The sequence below is a fragment of the Ornithodoros turicata genome, chromosome 1 (assembly GCF_037126465.1).
Source record: "Ornithodoros turicata isolate Travis chromosome 1, ASM3712646v1, whole genome shotgun sequence".
In the NCBI taxonomy this organism is placed as follows: domain Eukaryota; kingdom Metazoa; phylum Arthropoda; class Arachnida; order Ixodida; family Argasidae; genus Ornithodoros; species Ornithodoros turicata.
Genome location: NC_088201.1, coordinates 2,207,787 through 2,229,104, shown reverse-complemented (window position 1 = coordinate 2,229,104; position 21,318 = coordinate 2,207,787). Strand labels below are relative to the sequence as shown.

General features: G+C 46.3%; 1 protein-coding gene across 7 annotated transcripts in view; it reads right to left on the bottom strand.

Annotated features, from left to right (window-relative positions):
- The window catches only part of LOC135377295 (complexin-like), a 495,185-nt gene that overhangs the window by 397,168 nt on the left and 76,699 nt on the right, over positions 1-21,318 (bottom strand). For 3 of the 7 annotated variants that reach the window (XM_064609615.1, XM_064609613.1, XM_064609620.1), the window contains exon 1: positions 10,242-10,363. The exons of the other annotated variants lie outside the window; for them this stretch is intronic. The gene's annotated coding sequence lies outside the window, so the exon portion shown is untranslated. Of the gene's footprint in view, positions 1-10,241; positions 10,364-21,318 lie in introns of those variants that run through there. 7 annotated transcript variants of the gene reach the window in all.

Sequence of the window (21,318 nt, the reverse complement as noted above, 5' to 3'; positions counted from 1 at the left end):
TTTGTTCCTTGTGCTACGAATTTAGTTTACTGTATCCCCTTGGCCTGTGGGTTTGTCAATATCGGCCAAACGTCGCAGTGTCTAAATCAGAGGTTGGGTTATCGTAGAAAAAATCCCGACTCAAATCTTTCTAACCACCTAGCCAACCTCTCTGGGCGGAAACCTCAGTCATAGCGTGGGAACCAGATCCACGAAGGAGACTTGTGAGAGAGGCTTTGGAATAGGGACGTTCGGCTGAAGTTTTGCTGGGCGACGCTAGCGCCGCCTTTCTCCCCTGGTGGCCACGCGGATGAAAAGTTTTCAAGTAAATTCTTCGGGCGAAGAACGCGAGTCCATGTGGTGGTGTGCTGTGCACAACCTTCCGGTTGTTTCCGAACTTCCGAGAATGGGCAGGCCGTGAACGGGAAAAACGAAGGCCGGGGACACATTATGAAAACGCACAAACCGCAAAAAAAAAAAAGAGAAAAAAAAAACGCAGCATAGTTTCTTCGTGGCCCACACTCAGACTTCATTCATCAGGGATTTCGCCTGCGGTTATGATATTCTATTATACACATATTGCAAAACAATGATTATTGTGAAAGATGAAAGTCACCGAAAAGGTTAGCCAGCTGTAGGACTCGAACCCACATCTTCTGGATTGCCGGTCCAGGGCTCTACCAACTGAGCTAAGCTTAACACGCCTTCCCAGCGACTTCCAGGGTGCGTCATCTGAACGGACAAACCAGCCACTCTCTCTCACTCATCCTCCTTTCACTCTTGCATTTTTGCTCACTCAAACACACTTTCATCGTTAATTTCTTAGGCAAATTGAGGCTTTGTATGTATTTGTCCCTTCTATGTTGTTTCAGCCTCAGAACATCAGTTCTTTCATGTTCAATGATTATTGCGTATTATACATTTATTTTGTTTCGTTATTCTTAGCTCACTTGTTTGTTTGTTTTAGCAATTCTGGTTTTTCACTGGTTCTTCATGGTCACCAGAAACTCCATACATACACACTATAGCCTTGTGTATATGTGCACAACCTTTGGTTCCGCCTTTGGTTCCGAAAACGCTTCGGAAGCATGGGTACTGCGTTGCCCAATGGCTGGCTGTTTGTTCTGTGTTCATGGTAACGTCGTGAACATAATCAGAGGTCCCAGGAAAGAACAACTGGGTCTTGAGCCATAAACCAGTCTGTCGTTTCTTTTAGATGTCCCGTTATTATCGTTCACCTATCTTCAAGTATAACGGCGAACGTTTTCGTTGAGTCCCCATTGAATTCCCCCCCCCTTGTATTTTCATCCTTCCTTCATCATCTACACATAATGTTCCACGTGCAGTGGAGTAGGGTACGGTGAAACACCCCATCTCGTCGTCATCATTTATTGTTGTTGTTGTTCGATAAGCACCCTGCGAATACATCTTTGCCTCGTTCTTGTTTGGCCTGATTTTTCCCAGAATTAAATTTATACTCTGGCACCCCCAATGCACCAGAGAAGCACACTAAACACTCTAACAAACAGCGTCATTCGCGACGTACACGCGTGCTGCGCATTGTACACGTGTTTCAGCAACTTTTTCCGAAGGAGTTTGCCGATCCTTTCGACTTTTTTTCATCCGTAAAACGATAACGCCACACCAGCTTAGCCAGCGTAGAATGAGTGTCGTCTGCTAGGGAGCGGCCGTGTGTTGAAAAGGTAGCCGCTAGTGGCGCTGACACACAAGTTTTGCAGCGCCACCTGGCCCAGCGCAACAGGCCTTATGCCTCTGTGTGCCCAGAACTCAGGCTTTTATATTATGGAGTTCATCCACCAGTTAGCCTGAATCTACGGCATTTTGTCAGTTTCATCCAATCCCAATACAGGTCACCAATAAATGTCAAGCCCAGATGCTCATACTTTTAACCAGCCGAGAGGTGCTTCGTCTAGTTGATGTTAAATCTCCGCAGCAAAATAAACTACTGGAAATAAACGTTATTTGACTATAAAATACACAATCGCGCGCGGGAAACTGCCGACAGCGAACTTAGACTAACCTGGACAGAGAAACGCAAACACCAAACTTGGACTAACCTAATAATAAACTAACCAGCGTGGTGTTCCGTCGTGTCTGTCCCACTAAGCCTAACGGCCGCTAAAGTTTGGGTTTCGTTCGCTAAAGCGACTTGGACAGATATGGAAAACCCGTGAATTTGGGTGGTTAAATAGTGATATCGTGTTTCTAAACACGGCATCTATACGAAGCACTCGAGCAATCTCCTCGATTTTCCTTGTTTCGAGAACGGGAATTTCCAGATCGGGGATTTCGCAACCGAGAATATTGAGGATCACACCTTGACGGTGACATTGAAAAATACTATATTCTGCCTTTTGTGCCCTTTGCAGCTCACAAAACCATGGTTTCGGTTTCTAAGGAACACAGTTGAAAATGCCTGCCAGTCTTCACTGCGTGTCTTCTTCCCAATACCTGCCTGTAGATCGTGGACGTGTCTTGATGAGGAAACTCTGTCGGAAACCACGGGCAAAACCTAACAAGCGACGAAAATCTTTCAGCTCTTACAAAAAAGCTCTCTGAAAACGTTTCCTTTTGCTTTTTTCTCTCGCGTGCCATTTTCGTAATGTTCCGCAATGAGCATCTGGCGTGGCCCCCTTCGGAAAGTGCATCGCATTATTCCCCCTCTGATGGAAATGCGATGCGGAAGTAATGATCCGCTCAGAAAAATGGTCGAGACGTATTTTCAGGGCCTCTTATCGCCGCAGTTTCTCCTCCATCGCAACGGAATGAAGACTTGGCAAGACTTCGGGCTTAAGAAATGACTCAGCAGCAAATGATGAGGGCTAATTTTTTTCTTTTTTCTCTACTAGATCTGGAGTAGCTTGTCCCGTGGTCAGCGGGCTCACATCTCCATTTGTTTCTCCTACCATCATCATCGTGGATATGCACGGCCGCTGGTATATACTGGCTGGTAATATGTTGGTATATAGGCGAATTAACTGGAAGGACTTTCGTACGTCTTGTTTGCCGAATATGTCAGCAGAGCAGCTAACGGAAACACTGACTATAGTTCTCTTCGATGCTGATCCCGAACCGTAAAGGTCGTGACAGGACATATCTGGGAACAAATCCTCGTCTGGAAGAACTAAGAGCGAAAAGGCAGAGAGCTGAACGAAAGGCTCGCCGATCGGGGCCCGACACGCAGCCAGTGTAGTATAGAAACAACTAAAGAATGTTGACAGAGAGCGCTGACGTCAGTTCTGCGCAGTGCTATCGCCTTTGACTCGCGCTGCTATAGAGTGTGGAGCGTGGCAGGGAGTCTGAGAGAGACCCTCCCGCCCAAAAATCTTTTGGGTGTGCTAGCGCTAGATCCAGGAGGCGATCTCACGAAGAGAACCGGTGGTGAACGGAGAGGTGGACGTGGATTTCTCATTGGGTGAATTCAGAGCCGCGGTGCACCTGTCACGTGTCCAATCCCCAGCTCCCGTGGCTCAGTGGTTAGCGTGCTGGCCATGTCACGTCGAGAATGGGAGGTACCCGGGTTCGAATCCCGGTGCCCGCTGTGCTGTCTGGGGTTTTTCCTGGGTTTTCCTCAGTCGCTTTCAGACATATGTCGGCACAGTTCCCCTAGAAGTCGGCCCAGGACGCACATTTCCCCAGGGCGTGAGTCGTGACGTTGCCCACTTACGTGAGGCCGACAACGGCAAGCCCTTTCACCATCACCACCGCCACCACGTGTCCAATCGTCGCCAGGTGCAGATGGAATCACCTAGGCGAGCCATCCGAAACCTGAGCAACGACGGTGTTTCCTGTCTAATCCACGTCAACGATACATCATGCAGAAACGGCCAAGTGCCGGAGTGTTGGAAAGATGCCTTAGTAGTCCCGTTATTAAAGTGTGGAAAGCATCCATCAGCCCTCTCATTCTTTCGTCCAGTTAGCGTGACAAGTTGCCTTGGTAAAGTCTTGGAGCGAATGGTCCTGCATTGACTGGAGTGGTGGCTTGAGGGCCATCGTACCTTCCCCGAAGAGATGGCAAGCTTCCGACGGCATCGTAGCTCCATAGATTTTGTTCTCGACCTCGTCATTGTATTGTTTCACCTCGTATTGTTTTAAGCAGGTGTTCCCCACAGAATTTTCTCGTGGATGGCTGATTTTTTGCTACACAGAACACTTTCTGTTCGCACGCAAGAAGGGGTCACGTCGAAAGTTGTCTTGACTCATGGCGTACCACAAGGCAGCGTTTTAAGTCCTATCCTTTTTAACCTTGTAACGGCAGACCTGAAGTCCTGTATCGCACCTAAAGTATATATCTATGCCGATGACGTCTGCATTTGGACTGTTGGAAAACCGATACCTGCAATCCTGCATAGTCTTCAGCATACTCTGGGTAACATTTTGCGGTGCCTAACAGAGGCAGGCGTGGACATATCGTATTGCCAATTGTAGGACATATCAACTGTGTATTGGCATCGAGGCGGAAGACCAGTCATAAGGACTGGCTCCCATATAACTATATCTCAACAAGCTAGGACTAAAACTAGAACTAGTGCAATGCCAACTCCTGCTTGTGAAATCACGTCACGTAAAGGATTGCTGTTCGAAGCTTGTCGTCGCCATGCAACAGACCAAGACTGCGGAGAGTTGCGTACGGGATAACGGCACGAAGGAAAGTAATGCTTAGTAGTGAACAGTAGGACATATCAACTGAGAAAACAGCAGCCTAGGCTCTTGATTGATTGATTGAAAGAAAGAAAAAAATGGGGATTGTAGCCCTCATCACGAGGGCCGGCTACCCCAGATCACCTAAGGAAAGGAATTCCAGACACATCCACCATCACCCACTGGAGATGTCGCGAAGCGGCGACGAACGCCACAGACAGCCTAGGCTCTTACTCGGAAGCATATGCATCGGTATCAGCTCTTCCTTGGCAATACGCCTCTTAGGCAAGCAACACATCATAGATTTCTGGGTGTCATCCTAAACTCCAACTTGTCCCCCCACGACCAACACGTCGCCACACCGGCAGACAGACCGCTCGTTAAGAGAGAGGCCGCAATCCACAGATTCCATGGCCACAAAGGCACACCGGTGGATCTCTGTCATTCTTCACTTTGCTGGGTCCAAGTGGGGAGTGAATGAGAAGTCTCTTCTGGCCATCCAAAAAAGCTCTAGTCCGAGGGACTCTGCTATACAGGGTGTTTCTTTTTATCTGCAACAAAGTTTCATAGAAAGGGGAGTTGCCTTAGGACGCTTTTACTTTTGTCATTGGATAAGTCGACGGGGCTGATAGTACGAAACCGTATTTTTTTTTTTTTTTTGTCAATCAAGGGACTAATTAACAGAGATCTTTCAATAAACTTTTTCATTATTGACTTTAGGGAGCACATTGCAACTGGGATATTAAAGCCTGACATCCACATGATGCGCTCCAACCACTGATGAAGCACAAAAGTAATCACAGCGCGCGCTACAGAACTAAGTATTTTACTTCCGTAGTCTGCTGTGAACAGCAATAATCGGCAAAAGACGCATAAAACGCATAAAACGATAAGGGTTCCCTAGATCGTGTATGACGTTTTTCTGCGACGTTAAGTGAGGGCGGAGATATCAACGTCGCTGACGCTCTTTTGCGGACCACTTGCGGTTTACAGTGTACGACAGCGGTCAAATAGCCGCCCGTAGCGCGCGCTGTGATTACTTTTGTGCTTCATATGTGCCTCGAGCGCATCATGTGCACATCACGCTTTAATATCGCGACTGCAATGTGCTCCTTAAAGTCAATAATTAAAAAGCTGATTAAAATATTTCCGTTAACTAGTCCCCTAATTGAGAAAAACTGCGGTTTCCTATAGCAGCAGCCCCGTTGAGTAATCCAATGACAAAAGTAAAACCGTCCTAAGGCAACTCCCCTTTTTATGCAAATTTGATGCCGATAAAAAGAAACACCCTGTATAGCGTATATACCTGCCTTGCACGGAATTTCACAGACGCAAGAAATACGACTGCGGGTCTCGGCGTCCCGAGAAGCGGCGGAAGCGCGGATGGTGATAGCATAGCAGAAGCCCGCGAAATACCCATTGAAGTCTTACGGCAGAGGGAGACCATTACTTGCGCCTCAGAGCTCACCACCGTCGCCATCCACTAATAGCAAAAGTTTGTCGCCGCCGGAAGCAAAGTAATGCATACAAATATTTCATGGAAGTGTAACCTAAGGTTCCCTTGTTTTCTGCAAAATCAGCGGTGCCAACGACGACTCTGTGGTCGCTTCCATTACCATCGATCTCACTGTCAATTTCTGGTCTTATAACGTCAAAAGAAACCAAGTGCCTACATCAGTTCTCAAACAGCTAGCAGCGGATATGATGCACCAACCATGAATGTTCATCGTCTGCGTTTGTTATCCCAACGGACGATGATGTCGCATGGATACCGTCTCCCACGCCGCATATCATCAAAGTCGGTTGTGCTACATGCTATCCTGTTGTTTCTGCGTAAGACATCGTGTGACGCTCCGCGGACCTGGGTCGATTACTCGGATTCAAAGGCTGTTCTGTACGGTCAACATGGGAATTCGTGGATTGCTCGCGCGCGAGCGTCACTGATATCGTCCATCAAGCTCAGCGTCTAAGCGATCGCGGTCATCATATATCTCTGGAGTGGGTCCCGGGTCACTGTGGTTTGAGCGGAAACGAAGAGGCCGACAGAGCGGCAATGGCTGCCCAGCAGTCTCGAACGGTTCTACCAATAGTGTTGTCGAGAGGAGACAGGAGATCACTTCTGACCAGGGTGTCCAACCGAACCCGAACCGAAATTTTCATGACACTGTTGAACCCGAACCGGAGCAGAACCGGAATAAAAATAATTGCGGTGTCCTCACCCCCCCCCCCCCCCTCAACGAGTACAGACTGGTCTCCATATCATGGATTTTGCAAATTTTCACCTAGCAGTCAAACGAGGACGTATAGTAAATATGCCTTCAGCATCTTTTGCCCTTGTGGGCGTCGCGGCTAGCGCCACGCGGACGAATGAAGCAGGAATGGAGTATGGGCCGGTTGTAGAGCTCTCTAGGACGAATACGTGATTAAGCAAGCGCCCAACATTTCCCTGTATACACGTGAGCAGTAAAAATTAAACGAGTCAGAAACATGAGAAGTACGAGAAGGAGAACGGTGCCCGTTGGATTGGTCGTGGTTTGAAAAGTAAACGTAGTTCTGCGTACTGGTAGTGCAATTGTGTCGTGACACATTGCCTTTGTGTCGGTGGTTTAATGGTAGTACACTGCTGTGAGTTCGGACAGAGCAAGGCTGGCAGACTTATTTTCGACATGCTTCAGTACGGTTTCAGATCGATTCACGCTGCGAATGCAGTGTGCCGGCAAGTACCGTCGTCTAAATACTGTCCCTCCTATCAGTCTTCCTTTAAGTGTACCTTGCTGGCACTGTGCGTGAGAAAAAAGGGATTTCGGGAAGAGAAAGTAGCAGGAATACACCGCTTCATCAGCGTGGACTCTATCTGCAATAAGTGTCGATCCATTTCGCCTTTCTCTCGCTAAATGGAGTAGCTGGTCACTAAAAACGTCAATGCAGACAACAGCAGTAAGCTATTAGCCACGCATTTCACGAAAAAAGCAGTTTTACGGGAGATATAAAATGGAAGCATTGAACCGGTTCGCGAACCCGTTCGGTGCAGCGAACCGGTTTGTGAACCGGTTCCATTTTTGGCGTGACCGAGCCGGAACTGAAGCGGAACGAAATCCAACCAGCGTGAACCCAACCGAACCCGTATTTTTTGCGGTTCGACGCCCTGCTTCTGACTGAGCTCATCTAGCCACTAGGTCGCCAGCAGTAGAGTCGGCACATCACTGACAGGTCTCTCATGTATTCGGTGGATCCAAACCTGTCGTTCGTAGTTCCAGACCGTTTGCCACGCTATTTTACGTCCCTCCTGCACAGGCTTCGTCTCCATGTAGCCTTCACTCCCCAATTCAAGTACCGGATCGGATACTGTGACAGCAGCCTATGCTCCAAATGTGGCGTCGTAGCGAACATTGAGCAACGTCCTAACAGAATGTGAGCTCTACGAAACGGATAGGCGGCAACTCCGTGCCCAGTTGAGTACAGCTACCAGACAGGTGTTGAACCTGGCTGCAATTCTCGGCCCAGGTCAGAGCCACGTGCGACATCGTCGATGTCTTCTGATGTTCTTGGAGCTCCTCTTGTCCACCCGTTTGCTCCAGACGCTGTAGAGTCATACTCTGTATCTCACTGACCATTGGTGCTTCTTTCATGAGTGTTTTTTTTTTCTCCATCTTCCTTTTTGCGGCGTAGCGCTGCCAGTGGAGGAGAGCTCAACTGTTGTACTTGCACATAACTTTATTTCCATTCTCATATCTACATAATGTACTGTCAGGGACACTTCTAACTTTCTACTCGTTTCCGTGGTCTCGCTCCGATAAGCGCCACGCTAGTGGGCAAGGCCGCAAACAAAAAGTGGACTCCTCCGGAGGTGGCCGGGTGCCGACGAGGTATCGCATTGCCGCACGAAGGCCTTGGAAGGAACGTGTAAAAAAAAAAAAAAAAACGTCACAAAAGGAAAGCAGACGGTGTGAGAGGGAATTATATCACTATCTTAATCTGTTGTCACGTGCCGTGCCCTGTTTTGTAAGGAGCAAGAAGATCGCGGTTTGTTATCGCGTCTGCTTTCTCTTGCTACTTTTCTTTATTGTTTTTTAATCGGTCCTTCCAACGCCTTCGTGCGGCAATGCGATAGCTTGTCGGCACCCGGCCACCCCCTGACGAGTCCACTTCTGTTTGCGAGCTTGGCCGCTAGCGTGACGCTTATCGGGGCGAGGCCACGGAAACGAGTAGAAAGTTAGAAGTGTCCCTGACAGTACTTGCTACAATGTAAAATAGAGTTTCAATTCAATTCATATCTCACATTGTTTTGCGTATAATGGGGTAGTGTACTGCTCTCCAGCGGTGAATCACCCCATGTCATAGTACGATTTACTTGTTGGTGGTGGTGGTGGTAATATGTCCCCTTGTCAATTCCAAAGATGTGAACCCGACAGTGGTAGGGAGTGCTTCAAGTACCAGTACCGCTACATCTCTGCATACTAGTCCAGGCTTGTGCGTAACGCGTTACTAGTAATTGCGTTACTTGTAATCAATTACCTTTTTGAGTAATTTTTCGAGTAATCAGTTACTTTACTGTCAAAGTAATTTTTCGAGTAATCGATTACTTTTCTGAGTAATCGATTACTCAGTAATTGATTACTTTTCCGGCAGAGATTGGCTTATCTTTCAGATGTTCTGCCCCAAGTCAAACCCCTGGTGCCATCAGCCTTTCTTGGGCTGTTCTACTATAGCAAGCGGAGGTCATCGTAATAACGCTCTGGAATTTCAGTCTCTCTCTCCCTAATCTCTTCCTACACCAGTGTGATGGTACCTGAAGCTTTGGAGGTTTAGTGAGTCATGGGGAAGTTCCACGCAATGCTCTTCCACAATCGGGTCAACGTCTTCCGCGATCCGTCTTCCGCCTTCTTCGGCGATCTCCTTGTCCTACATGTTTTTGTTTGTCTTGTTATTTCAGCTGTTCGGCTGTTGAACCTTTTTTTTTTTTTTTCTGAGGCACACAAAGACGGTTATAATTTGCGTGAATGCGGAGTAACGACCGATGTAACGCGTTACTTTTCTACTCGTTACTCAATTACATTTGAAGTCGAGTAATTGGTAATGGTAATCAATTACTTTTTCCACAGAAGTAACTGTAACGGTAATCAATTACTTTTTTCGAGTAACGGGCACAAGTCTGCATACTACTACTGCTCCGTTTCTGAGTACTTTACTTCAAGAACATTCCAAATTGTATACTTTGTATTCCTCTTAAAGTACTTGGTTCTAATACCTTCTCGTCAGGTACTCATGTACCCAACTGGGACCGCGGGCAAAAGTCGGATAATATAAGAAAAAAACAATGTTTGTGCCTCGAATGGACAATTTTGAAGATCCATCGTTGAGAGGCTTGAAATGTTGTCGAGTTACCAAGAACTCTATGTTGTTCAACAGTGAAAATTGGGAATGCAAAGAAACTGCAATAGGCAACACGATCACTCGGGTTTGTCCTTTCTGTTCTCGCAAGACAAGATGCTTTTTTGCGTCGTTCCCTTCATTGACGGCAAACAATCATTCTGTTTGACAGTGTGGTGAGTGACTTTTAATTACTTATTACGTGATAAAGAAGGAATATTGTTACGTACAGAACTCACGTTGAGACAGTACAGGATGAAGCCGCCGGTCGTATAATGGGGCAGCCGACAACTCGCCAGCTTGACGATGGCAGAAACACAACCAACCCCGAGCGAGCGCCCGAGTTCCAGGCTACAGACTACGGAAACGCCCCCCGAACACTCTCGATAAGACAGGGATAACAAAGTAACAACATGGCACGCGATAAACGTGACATCTCGCGCGCCTGTTTATCATTACTGGTGGCAATATACTGAAAGGCACACATGCTTTAGTTTTCCATTTTCATATTTTACTTCCTTTTTTTTTTTGCGGTTCCACGGATTATTTTGCCGCATAAAAATGAAGTTTTGCTTTATATTCCTTTTCAACGGAGGAACGCTTGTGTTCTCCTGTGCACTCTAAGATCACTCGTATGTAGCGTAAGATTTACTCTTCTTTACTCTTGCAAACATCACTGCCATCCGGAACAAGAACAAACAAACGCCGTTGACCGCATGATTCTATGTGGCGTAGTTTTTTTTAAATTATTATTATGATTATTGTAATTCAATGACACGTTTTCTGGGACACCCGGTATACAAGTACGGTTTAAAACCACAGCGCCATGTGACTATTCTTTCCCTGCACCTGCGCGCAGTAATCAGAATGAACCCTAGCCTTATAATCGCACTACGAAGATGCGTCGACGATACTGCCACGAAATGCGGTAAGTGCTATCAATGCATTCCTTGGGCTGCGCAGCACAGTACATCATGATGACGATAAATTTGAAGTTTACGGGAGAGCATGCATCCATCCGTGTTGCCCAATGATATGCACATTCGAGATATAAACGTGGTCATTTCACAAAGATAGAATAGCGCAAATTGTACAAGATGAACGAAGCGGTTGGTGTTCCTTACCGTTATAGCTGTTGACAGTTTTCCGTTTCCCAGCAGAACTCGAGACGCCAAAGCAACATGTCGTCGCTCGCCGGTACACAAGCACGCAAAAGACTGAGGAGTTGCAGATCGCGAAGCGTTACAGGTTAGAGGTCACGGGGGGTACGGCACTCTCCTCTTGCCTTCGGGTTATGGATAGGGTTGCCATCAGGCCGGTTATTTGCTCGCTCTGCCGGTTGCCGGTAGGAGGGTGATACCGGCAGCCTTTTGCCGGTATTTGCGGCTCAACACCTTTCATAGGGCGGGCTTTTCCGGGCTTTTCCCTTCAACATTCCACTACAGCTTGAATAAATCTGGAGCACAGACCCAACTCCGCGCAGTCACCAGTTGTTTCCTTAGTTATTATTATTATTATTAATATTACACACAGGAACACGTTTCCTCCTATTGTCTTGAGCTCTCTCTCTGGTTTTCTGTGTGTGCATTTCCACCCCTCACCCACTTCCCTTTCTCGCGAGCATTTCACCCTTTCCCTCTATTCCACCTCCTCTCCCTCAGGCGGTATTTTTCACTACGAAAGGTGGCAAACCCTAGTTATGGATCAAGCGGGATGTAGTTGGGCAACGAAATACATTGTTCCAACGACGAATGTATTGTTCCAAGTTGAGCCCATTTCACGCGAATGTTAGAGATGGCAGTGTTGTGTACAGAAAAAAAAAAAGAGAAAAAAGCGCTTGCAGAACACGTACGACGCGACACGCCGATGCGCTGCCAGATAAAAGTCAGATAAGGGAAGCCACGCGTGAGCTGCCATACGGCGGTGTGAGCTAGTCTGTCGGAACAAAGAGAAGGACGAAATGAACAGAGGGAAACTGATGTTTAATTGTTTAGATCTCCTCGTTTTCTTTCTATCGCTCGGATATTTACGACGGGTAACACCTTCGTTGCGTCATCCTGTGAACATGTGACCATACCTGTCTCATACCTGTCTCATTAAATTTTCCTAAAACAACACCTTCCAACGTAGCGACAGTTTTGTTCCGACGGTACAGCTTGGTGAAAACCGTGAATATACCCGTTCGTCATGATGAATGTGTTTGTATGAGAGCACCGAGCAAGATGCGCTCCCGCTCTTTATAGAAGTAGCCATTTTTCGTTAAAAAAGTAATTAAATTGCGCTCTTTTCCATCATTGTTATCATTACCAAACATTTTACGTCAAAAATGCCAATTGTGATACGTTCGTAAAACGTGACGTGCCGTGAGGAAATGTTTCCCTCCCCCAAAATACTGTCGTCCTCAGCCGGTATTGAACCCACGATTTTGAGATCAGCGAGCCGACACGTTAGCGACTGAGCTACCGAGACCGGTGTGAGCGCCAGTGATTATAGGACATGCATTTAGGTGCAAATTTGTACGAAATTATAGCGTGTAAGAAGGACAGCACAGGTGCACTGCAACAATCGTGGGAATTCGGACACCCGCAGTCAGTGCTTTCATAGAGTGCTTTTAGGGTGTTCTTAGGGTGCGTTTCTAATGTACACCCATAAAACACCCTCGTATAGCCTGACTATAGGATGTAACTGAAAAAAGCTGGCTGTTATCCGCATATTACACCCATTTTACACCCTAACGGGTGCGCAAAGTGTAAATTGTTCTATTCAGCATTCGTGTGTCGATAGAAAATGCATTTAATTGATTTACAAATGGCGGCTATACAGAATATTTAAAGGATACGAACTACGCAGCGGAGAGGAATACGACCAACACTGCATCCGTATCGCTTGCGTGTTTAATAGCGTTTAAAAGCGTGTTTCGATCGCAAGTGTTGTTAATTAATCGAGGTAGCATCATCCTCATCACCATCCTCTCATTTTCCCCCAATAGCAGTGGGGTAGCATTCTGCTCAATGAGCGGAAGTCATCCCCATATAATCGTCATCATGTATTTCTCTCTCTCTCTAATCGAGGTAGTTGTTGAAATGCTGATCCGCACCAACATGATAAAAGAACGCACATATACCGACAAAGTTGTGCCACCATGTTGAGTTTCAGCCAACACGATTTTCACCTCCTATAGCACCGTTCCCCACCAAAGCATGGTTGCAGATGTTGCACCTCAGATGGAATGGAAAATCGCAAAAAAAGAACGTCGAAAAGAAAATCGAAACAGAACAAAAAGAAGATGGGAATTTAAAATCCCCATATTTTAGACCAACGAGTCTCGCTCATTATCATCATCTTCGGACAAGTGGAACTTTGACAATGTAATATCTCCCCGCTCCTTCCATCCGTCCGTCCACGTCATAGCTCCAGCTGCTTCGCGGCTCTGACACGGAATTAAAAAAAAAATCCTCTTGCATCAAATCAGCTGCGAGGTCCAAATTACGCAGACTTGGAGGGATCAAATTTCCCTCAGGTACATAAAATTTTCATTCCATTCTTCGTCTTAGTCGCAATAATCAAATTTGAGGGCTCCTCCAGACATATTGCGAAAGAAAATATACGCGGGTGTATTATTCGCGTCACGGCTTCGTAATGTAATATTTTAAAACGTAAGAGTTGAATAAGTTTGCCCTCCTCAAGCTATCAGAGATTTCCCGACCGAACGCAAAAAATGGTCGTTTACCAAAGAAGAATCCACAAGCGAGTAACAACATCCATTTTCTTGAACGCAATACCTCTCATATGTTAAGCCAATCAGCTATCACCATAACGTTTTTTTTTTTTTTTTTCGAGCGCAAGTTTTTCAAGTGCCAAGTAAACTTGATTTTGATGGCACGCATCTCATACGAGAAAAAACGGTAAGCCCATAGAGAGCTTTTGGAAAGTCCATTTTCGGGATGAGGTCCCGTGCGTACGGGAGAGATTTACTAAACAGATAGCGGAAGGATCCACGAATTGGTCACAGTTATAGGCAGCAGCTTTCTGACGCAAAATCAAAGTTGGTCGTTTCGAACGCATCCGACTTTTTCTTCACCAGCGCAGCGTACACTGATAAATAAGAGGAGAAATACTGTGCAGTGACAGAGGTGGGGAAATTACTTTTATTTTGTAATGCATTACCATTACTCATTACTTGTATAAAAAACTAATGCATTACATTACTCATTACTTTTTGGATAATAGTAATACATTAGTAATGCCATTACTTTAACGAAGTAATGGCATTACTCTGGCATTACATTTACGTTTTAGGGCATAAGCCTCAAAGGTGCTATGCATAAGGTTTTTCCTTACTTTTTTTGCTATAGGCAATAGCCACCCGAGTATCCCCAAATCGGTGCCACTAAGAAGAGAGTCTGATAGGCAAAAGCTATAGATAAGATTTATTGCAGATGATGCCTTTTCTAGCATTATGGAGCCGGCGGATCAGGCCCAGCCTACAGCTCTGTCCTGGCAGAGAAACTACCTCTGACAGCACAAGAGAAGCTAACACGGTACCATACCAAAACAGTGAATCCCTACAGCAATTGTTACGCATTACCCTCATAGAGGTTATGTTTCTATTTCATTGATTTTCCTTTACTTCAAATGATATCATCATGTAGACACTTGTGACACACACCGCCGACTGTTGAACTCTTGCAGAATTCCCCAGGCTGCGCCTTTCTCTTTCCTTGTTGCCCTGTGCTCATTGTTAAAGGCGGGTTGAAGAGAACCTGGATGTTCCCAATTTTCACGTGGCGAATGAACATTCGACAAAAGTAATGAGTAATGCCACCCTGCATTACTCAGTCGAAATGTAATGCATTACCATTACTCATTACTTGCTGGCAAAACGTAATTCATTACCATTACCCATTACTCAAAAGTAATGCATTACCGGTAATGCATTACTTTGTAATGCATTCTTCCCCACCTCTGGCAGTGAACTATGCTGCTCTTGGATGGAACGTAGTTGGACCCCTCACTCTGACATGTGACGTGACGTCCCAGACTTGTACATGATGTCACATTGGCTCCATCTCGGTGAATGGTCTTGGGCTGACCCAGCGAATTGGTTCGCAACCTCTGCAGCGTTGTTTCTTGAAAGACCCGTCATATAGATCACCTAATTGCTTGATTGGTTTTCATTGAGTGTTTTGTTTCACAGCTTTGCGACATAACCAAATGAGTGTCACGCACCATTTGGCGATGGAGAAACTCTTGTAGTGACCCTTACATATCCGAGTACACATGCCAGACCCTCAACAGTCTCTGAATGTCATTAAAAAGACGCGTAAGTGAAAGCGTTTCAAACACGTACAATAACAACTGCCATAAAAACTACCAAAGGAATAAGAGATAAACTGATGTTCTGAGGCTGGAACAACATAGAAGGGACAGATACAAACAAAGCCTCAAATTGCCTAAGAAATCAACGATGAAAGATGAAAGTCACTGAAAAGGTTAGCCAGCTGTAGGGATCGAACCCACATCTTCTGGATTGCCGGTCCAGGGCTCTACCAATTGAGCTAAGCTAACACGCCTCTCCAGTGACTTTCGGGGTGCGTCATCTGAAGGGACGACAAACCATCCACTCACTCTCACTCACCCTCCTTTCACTCTTACATTTTTGCTCAAAGGAGGGTGAGTGAGAGTGAGTGGCTGGTTTGTCGTCCCTTCAGATGTGTGTATGAGTGAGCAAAAATGTAAGAGTGAAAGGAGGGTGAGTGAGAGTGAGTGGCTGGTTTGTCGTCCCTTCAGATGACGCACCCCGAAAGTCATTGGAGAGGCGTGTTAGCTTAGCTCAATTGGTAGAGCCCTGGACCGGCAATCCAGAAGATGTGGGTTCGATCCCTACAGCTGGCTAACCTTTTCAGTGACTTTCATCTTTCATCGTTTCAAACACGTACAATAACAACTGCCATAAAAACTACCAAATGGATTATACGTCGATACTAATCCCATCTTGGGTAGTAAAATTGTCCCCTCCCCTCAATGCCTTCCAAGGACTCCCTTCTCGGCAAAATTAATTTAATCTTCTTTAAAAATAACGCGCAGAACTGGAGAAATCGGTGTATGTGGGGCGGTATTATTTGTGGCAGAGAGTCAAACGAGCAGAAATGTTCTCCCCGGGAGATTTCCAAAACGGGAGACCCTCTCGAAGCATCATATCCTAAGCGGAAAAGATGGGCGCGCATTTCTTGATTGAAAAAAAAAAAAAAAAAAACAACTCTTTTTATGTTTTTGCCTTCAAAGACTTGTTCCTTCCATACTAAATGACCTACCTGGATGCGTTCTGTATTGGCAAAAAGGTGTTCCCCCAAAATTCGAGTGAGTGTTAGTAGGCCGTCGATAACCGCAACAGATAAGATCCGGAGTTATGCCAATGGTTCCGGTAGCTTCACGCTTTAGTGCATCGTACGCAACCGTCTTTGCGTACGTAAGGGATAGCGTAGTGGCTCTCTTTATGTTTTGCGCGTGCGCAGAACCACCAACGCTATTCCTAACGCACGCAAAGACGGTTGCGTACGATACATTAAGACTCTCTATTAGAGAGTTTCAGTATAACGTACGCTGTCACCCTTACGTATACGCAAAAGGCGACAGCGTACGCTCAAATGAATTTCTACTTTGGAGCAGTACGCCGTCACGTGGTCCGCTCGGGATGTCGGATCTTCCCTCACGTATATTGCCTTTGCATCGATGCTGCATCGGGTGCTGCGTCATTTTAATTAAAAATAATTCTCTGGACGTCTGTGCATTTGGTGACTGCAGGATAATCAAGTTTTATGTCGCCATGCAGATGCGTGCTCCTTTTCGCGAAATCAGAATAGTGAAATATTGGTCAGGGAAAAAGTGCAATCAGTAAAAAAACGTACCCAACTGTTTGAGCCACTATTAGCCTTCCTGTAAATAGTGTTACAAAGTTCGCAAGATGCACTTGTTTGCCCGATTTTATTAAAAGGTTACGAAAGCAGCACATATGCCGTGAAAAAAATGGCTAGGAAGCAAGCGAGCTGGTGGAGATGATGCATAATGTAAAAAACCCCGAGACTAGGGAACACGAAGGCACGTGTTGTGTCTGTCCCTTCGTGTTCCCTATAGTCTCGGGGTTTTTTACATTATGCAACATATGCCGTTTTTGCGGACCGCCGGGCGAACACTCTGACGGAGAAGGTATAAATCCTCGATTACTGACTACCTAAAATATGTGTAAGTAACCTTTCGCTAAAACGTTCTTGGGAAATGCGAGATAACAGAATTGGTTCCAGTCATATTTAAGGCCACCCTATTTTAGAAATCCCAAAACGCCGTATCATAACGACTTGGCCAAATTTTATACCATGCAAAAGAGCCGCAAATGAACTAAAATCCGGTGATGAATATTTCAACGTATATTGCTTGTTTCGTGTTTTTTTTATATATATTGTGGCTTTGGATAATGGCAGCTCCGATTTTGCAATGTCGCACTTCTTTGTCTGAAAACCTATAATGAAAAAGATAATTAAAGGATCTTAGGTAATTAGTTCTTGTAGTTCCATAATTTTGTCGACAGAATGTCCGCCTAGCCGAAAATCCACCTACGAGACAGGATGATTGATTGATTGATTATTTAAAAGAAAACCAGGGAGAAATTGAACTTGACTCCTGACAAGTTCTGCTACTCCCAAAACAAAACAACAAACAAACAAACAACCCAAAACAAACAAACGAGACAGGCATTTGTGCTTCTCTGAGAGCATTTATCGGCAACGGACAAATAATAAAAATAATAAACTTGCACGTAAATTGTTCATTGTACATGCGCAATTGTGCATGTTCATAAGTCTAAATTGTGCTTTTCCTTCCAAAACTGCACTGCATGTACCTGTTAGCGATTTGATCTATACTATTTAATTTCGACGTATAGTGCTAGCCTAAATGAGTTTATGAATCAATCTCATTAATTAATAAAACGTGTGGCCGTGGTTTAAATTACAAAACTATCGACCAAAGCCGTCTGAGGTCTGTAATTTGCAAAAATGAAAACCTCGGGGCTTTGTTCTACAGCTTTCCAACTCATACCACCGGCACATTGTCATTAATAATGCGATTCATTTGGTAAGTTCAAAGCTGTATTGACCTTTTTGGACTGCATCGGACATACGTCCCCACCATCATGATTGATTGATTTTAAAAGAAAAAAACCACCCACCATCATAATCTCAAAAGAACGCTGTTGTTGCGTGTCCCACGAGAGTGCAAGTGCTTGCCGTAGTCCCAGGCGGGCAACGCCACGACTATCGCGTCCTGAACCGGCTTCACGGGGGAGAGGGATGAGACATGGGTTCTGTCCAATCACGACCAAGATCTCGCGGAGCAGAGCCGTGTATAATAAAAAGGGAGTCTGGCCTTTATTTACTGGATGCCACAACTTTAGGGAAACTGGACTGGATTGAAACAAGTATCCCTAGCGGCACACCAAACAAATGAATTTTGCGGCCACTTTCATCAACGCCGTCTGGTACACGGTTGGCTGCCGGTATGGTCTATTCGTTACGCAACATAAGCCGATGGTATAACAAATGAGAAAAGCTGTATATATAAATAAGATTCGGTAGCATTTTAGGCGTTTTACAGCGGTGGCTGTTGATGGGAAGGTCTCGGGGGATCGCTGTATAGCTGTATCCCTTCGCTTCTCCGATCTAGAGAGGAGGAAGAGGGAGAGACCAAACAAGCAAGGTGGGAGAGTGGACGTTGGTGCTGTCTACGTGAACAGCGAGTGACATGCGGGTGCGGTGGAAAGGGCAAGCGGCGCCAAGTAAAACCCTGCACGGGACGACTTTTCCGTCGGCCGTGATTGTGAAATATGTGAGGAGCAATGTGAAGTGGCTTTGAGAATGTTCTAGAGGGTCGAATCATACCCATAATGCAGTGTCCTTTGCTTGTTTTTGCAAATATATGCACAGAAATGACGGAAGCGCGTGATGATATCAACTAACAGACCTCCATTGTGTGGGATTAGCTGCGTGACCCGGCCGAGCCAGACTCTCGGAAACATGAGATAAACTGATGTTCTGAGGCTGGAACAACATAGAAGGGACAGATACAAACAAAGCCTCAAATTGCCTAAGAAATCAACGATGAAAGATGAAAGTCACTGAAAAGGTTAGCCAGCTGTAGGGATCCAACCCACATCTTCTGGATTGCCGGCAATCCAGAAGATGTGGGTTCGATCCCTACAGCTGGCTAACCTTTTCAGTGACTTTCATCTTTCATCGTTGATTTCTTAGGCAATTTGAGGCTTTGTTTGTATCTGTCCCTTCTATGTTGTTCCAGCCTCGGAACATCAGTTTATCTCTTGTTCAACAGGTGCCGCTTGCGTCGATTTCCGTCGTATGAATGTGTGTATGAGTGAGCGAAAATGTAAGAGTGAAAGGAGGGTGAGTGTGAGTGAGTGGCTGGTTTGTCGTCCCTTCAGATGACGCACCCCGAAAGTCGCTGGAGAGGCGTGTTAGCTTAGCTCAATTGGTAGAGCCCTGGACCGGCAATCCAGAAGATGTGGGTTCGATCCCTACAGCTGGCTAACCTTTTCAGTGACTTTCATCTCGGAAACATGTTTATCGTCCCGGCCTGGCCTGCGGTGCAGACGTCTTTTCTCGGTCCGGGAACGGCGCGGCCCGAGTCGGGGACCTGGGCCCGTGCAGGGCTCTAGCACGTAGCACGCACGTAGGAAACGAACGACCTCTGTGCAGAAGAAACTCTCCGAGCGGACGTGAATACACACGGCGATGGAGAACAGCGGCCGGCCCGAGCGGTGCAGCCTGAGCGAATCACCAGCGGCGCGTACGACGCCAGAGGGTTCATGAAGAAATGTCCCCGGAAGAAATGCCCCCGCAAAAATTGTTACCGGTAAAAATTTCTCCTGGAAGAGATGTCCCCGGAAAAAATGTCCCCCGAGGAAAATTCACTTTTGGTACGCGTGGACTGGTTGACTTCGGACGTCGACTTTTTACTAGGACGGTGCGAATATTTGGATTTTTGAGCACCGAAGCGAGTAATCGTATATCCTATTCCATTTCCCATATGGAATTCAATGTTCGAATTCCAAATCGAATTGATGTTTCTTCTCAACCGAATATATCTGAATAGTCCCGAAGCTGCACACGTAAGGCCGGCTCATGGAGGGCATAAAACAGAGTGAGCGTAATACTTACGCATAACGTACATGTTTATATTCCAATATATTCGTATTCAATTCCGTTTTAAAATGACTATTCACACGTAGCATTTATTTGCCTAGGAAGTCGCTGTGGGTGACCAGAGTCAGTTTTTGCGAATTTACTTCGTTGTGTCTCGCAATAAAGCGGCCTGTACAGTCATGGGGCTCCCGAGAGGCAACGCGTGACACCGCTAGACATATTGAAATACATTTTTGCCTGTAAATTGTGTTGCTTCCCCCCCCCCCCCCATTTTATTTTCCTTTTCACACATCACCCTGCACGTCGATCCGCGCACTTTTAAAAAAGGAACTTGACATGCTCCTACCCATTCCGAATGACATCTTCTCTCCTGATTTGTTGAAACTGGGCGGCGTACGCCTTTCTGTGACATTTCACATTTGTGTTAATTAGCGGAGAATGTGTTTTCCCGTGTTAGCGCCGCGAGGCAACTGTTGCTGTACGCGGCGTACAGACGTGGATAGAGGACAGCAGGAGGGAGGGTGACAGGGGGTTAGTATGCGTCCAGGGCCGACTTCAGGGCTAGGTGTGCCGACATTCGTCAGGAAAGTCCGACGGAAAACCCAGGGAAAACCTCAGACAGCACAGCCGGCACGGGGACTCAAACCCGCGCCACGTCCCAGTCTTGGCGTGAAAGGCGTTCATCCTACTCCACGCGAGCTGGTACAGAAAAATGTACGTCCCGCTCTTAATTCCCTCAAACCTGAAAGGATAGCTGTGTCATCAGGCCTAAAATCTAGGAGGAGGAGGAGGAGGAGGAGGAGGAGTGTCGTTGGGAGGAACCGAGAGGTCTGCCTGCCTGATTAGGCGGCATGTTTCTCGGGAAGGGAAAGGTGGTGGAGAGGAAAGGGTGAAGTGGAAGACCGAGCGGAATCCGCTCGGGGGGAGGATAGCTGCGTTCATGGGCCGACTTCAGGGGAATTGTGCCGGCATACGCCTATTACACCTCTGAGGGAAACCCAGGAAAAACCCCAGACGGCACAGACGGCCCGCGGATTCGAACGGCGGACCTCCCAGTCTCCAAGCGCACGCGTTACCGCTGCGCCACCGGAGCTGG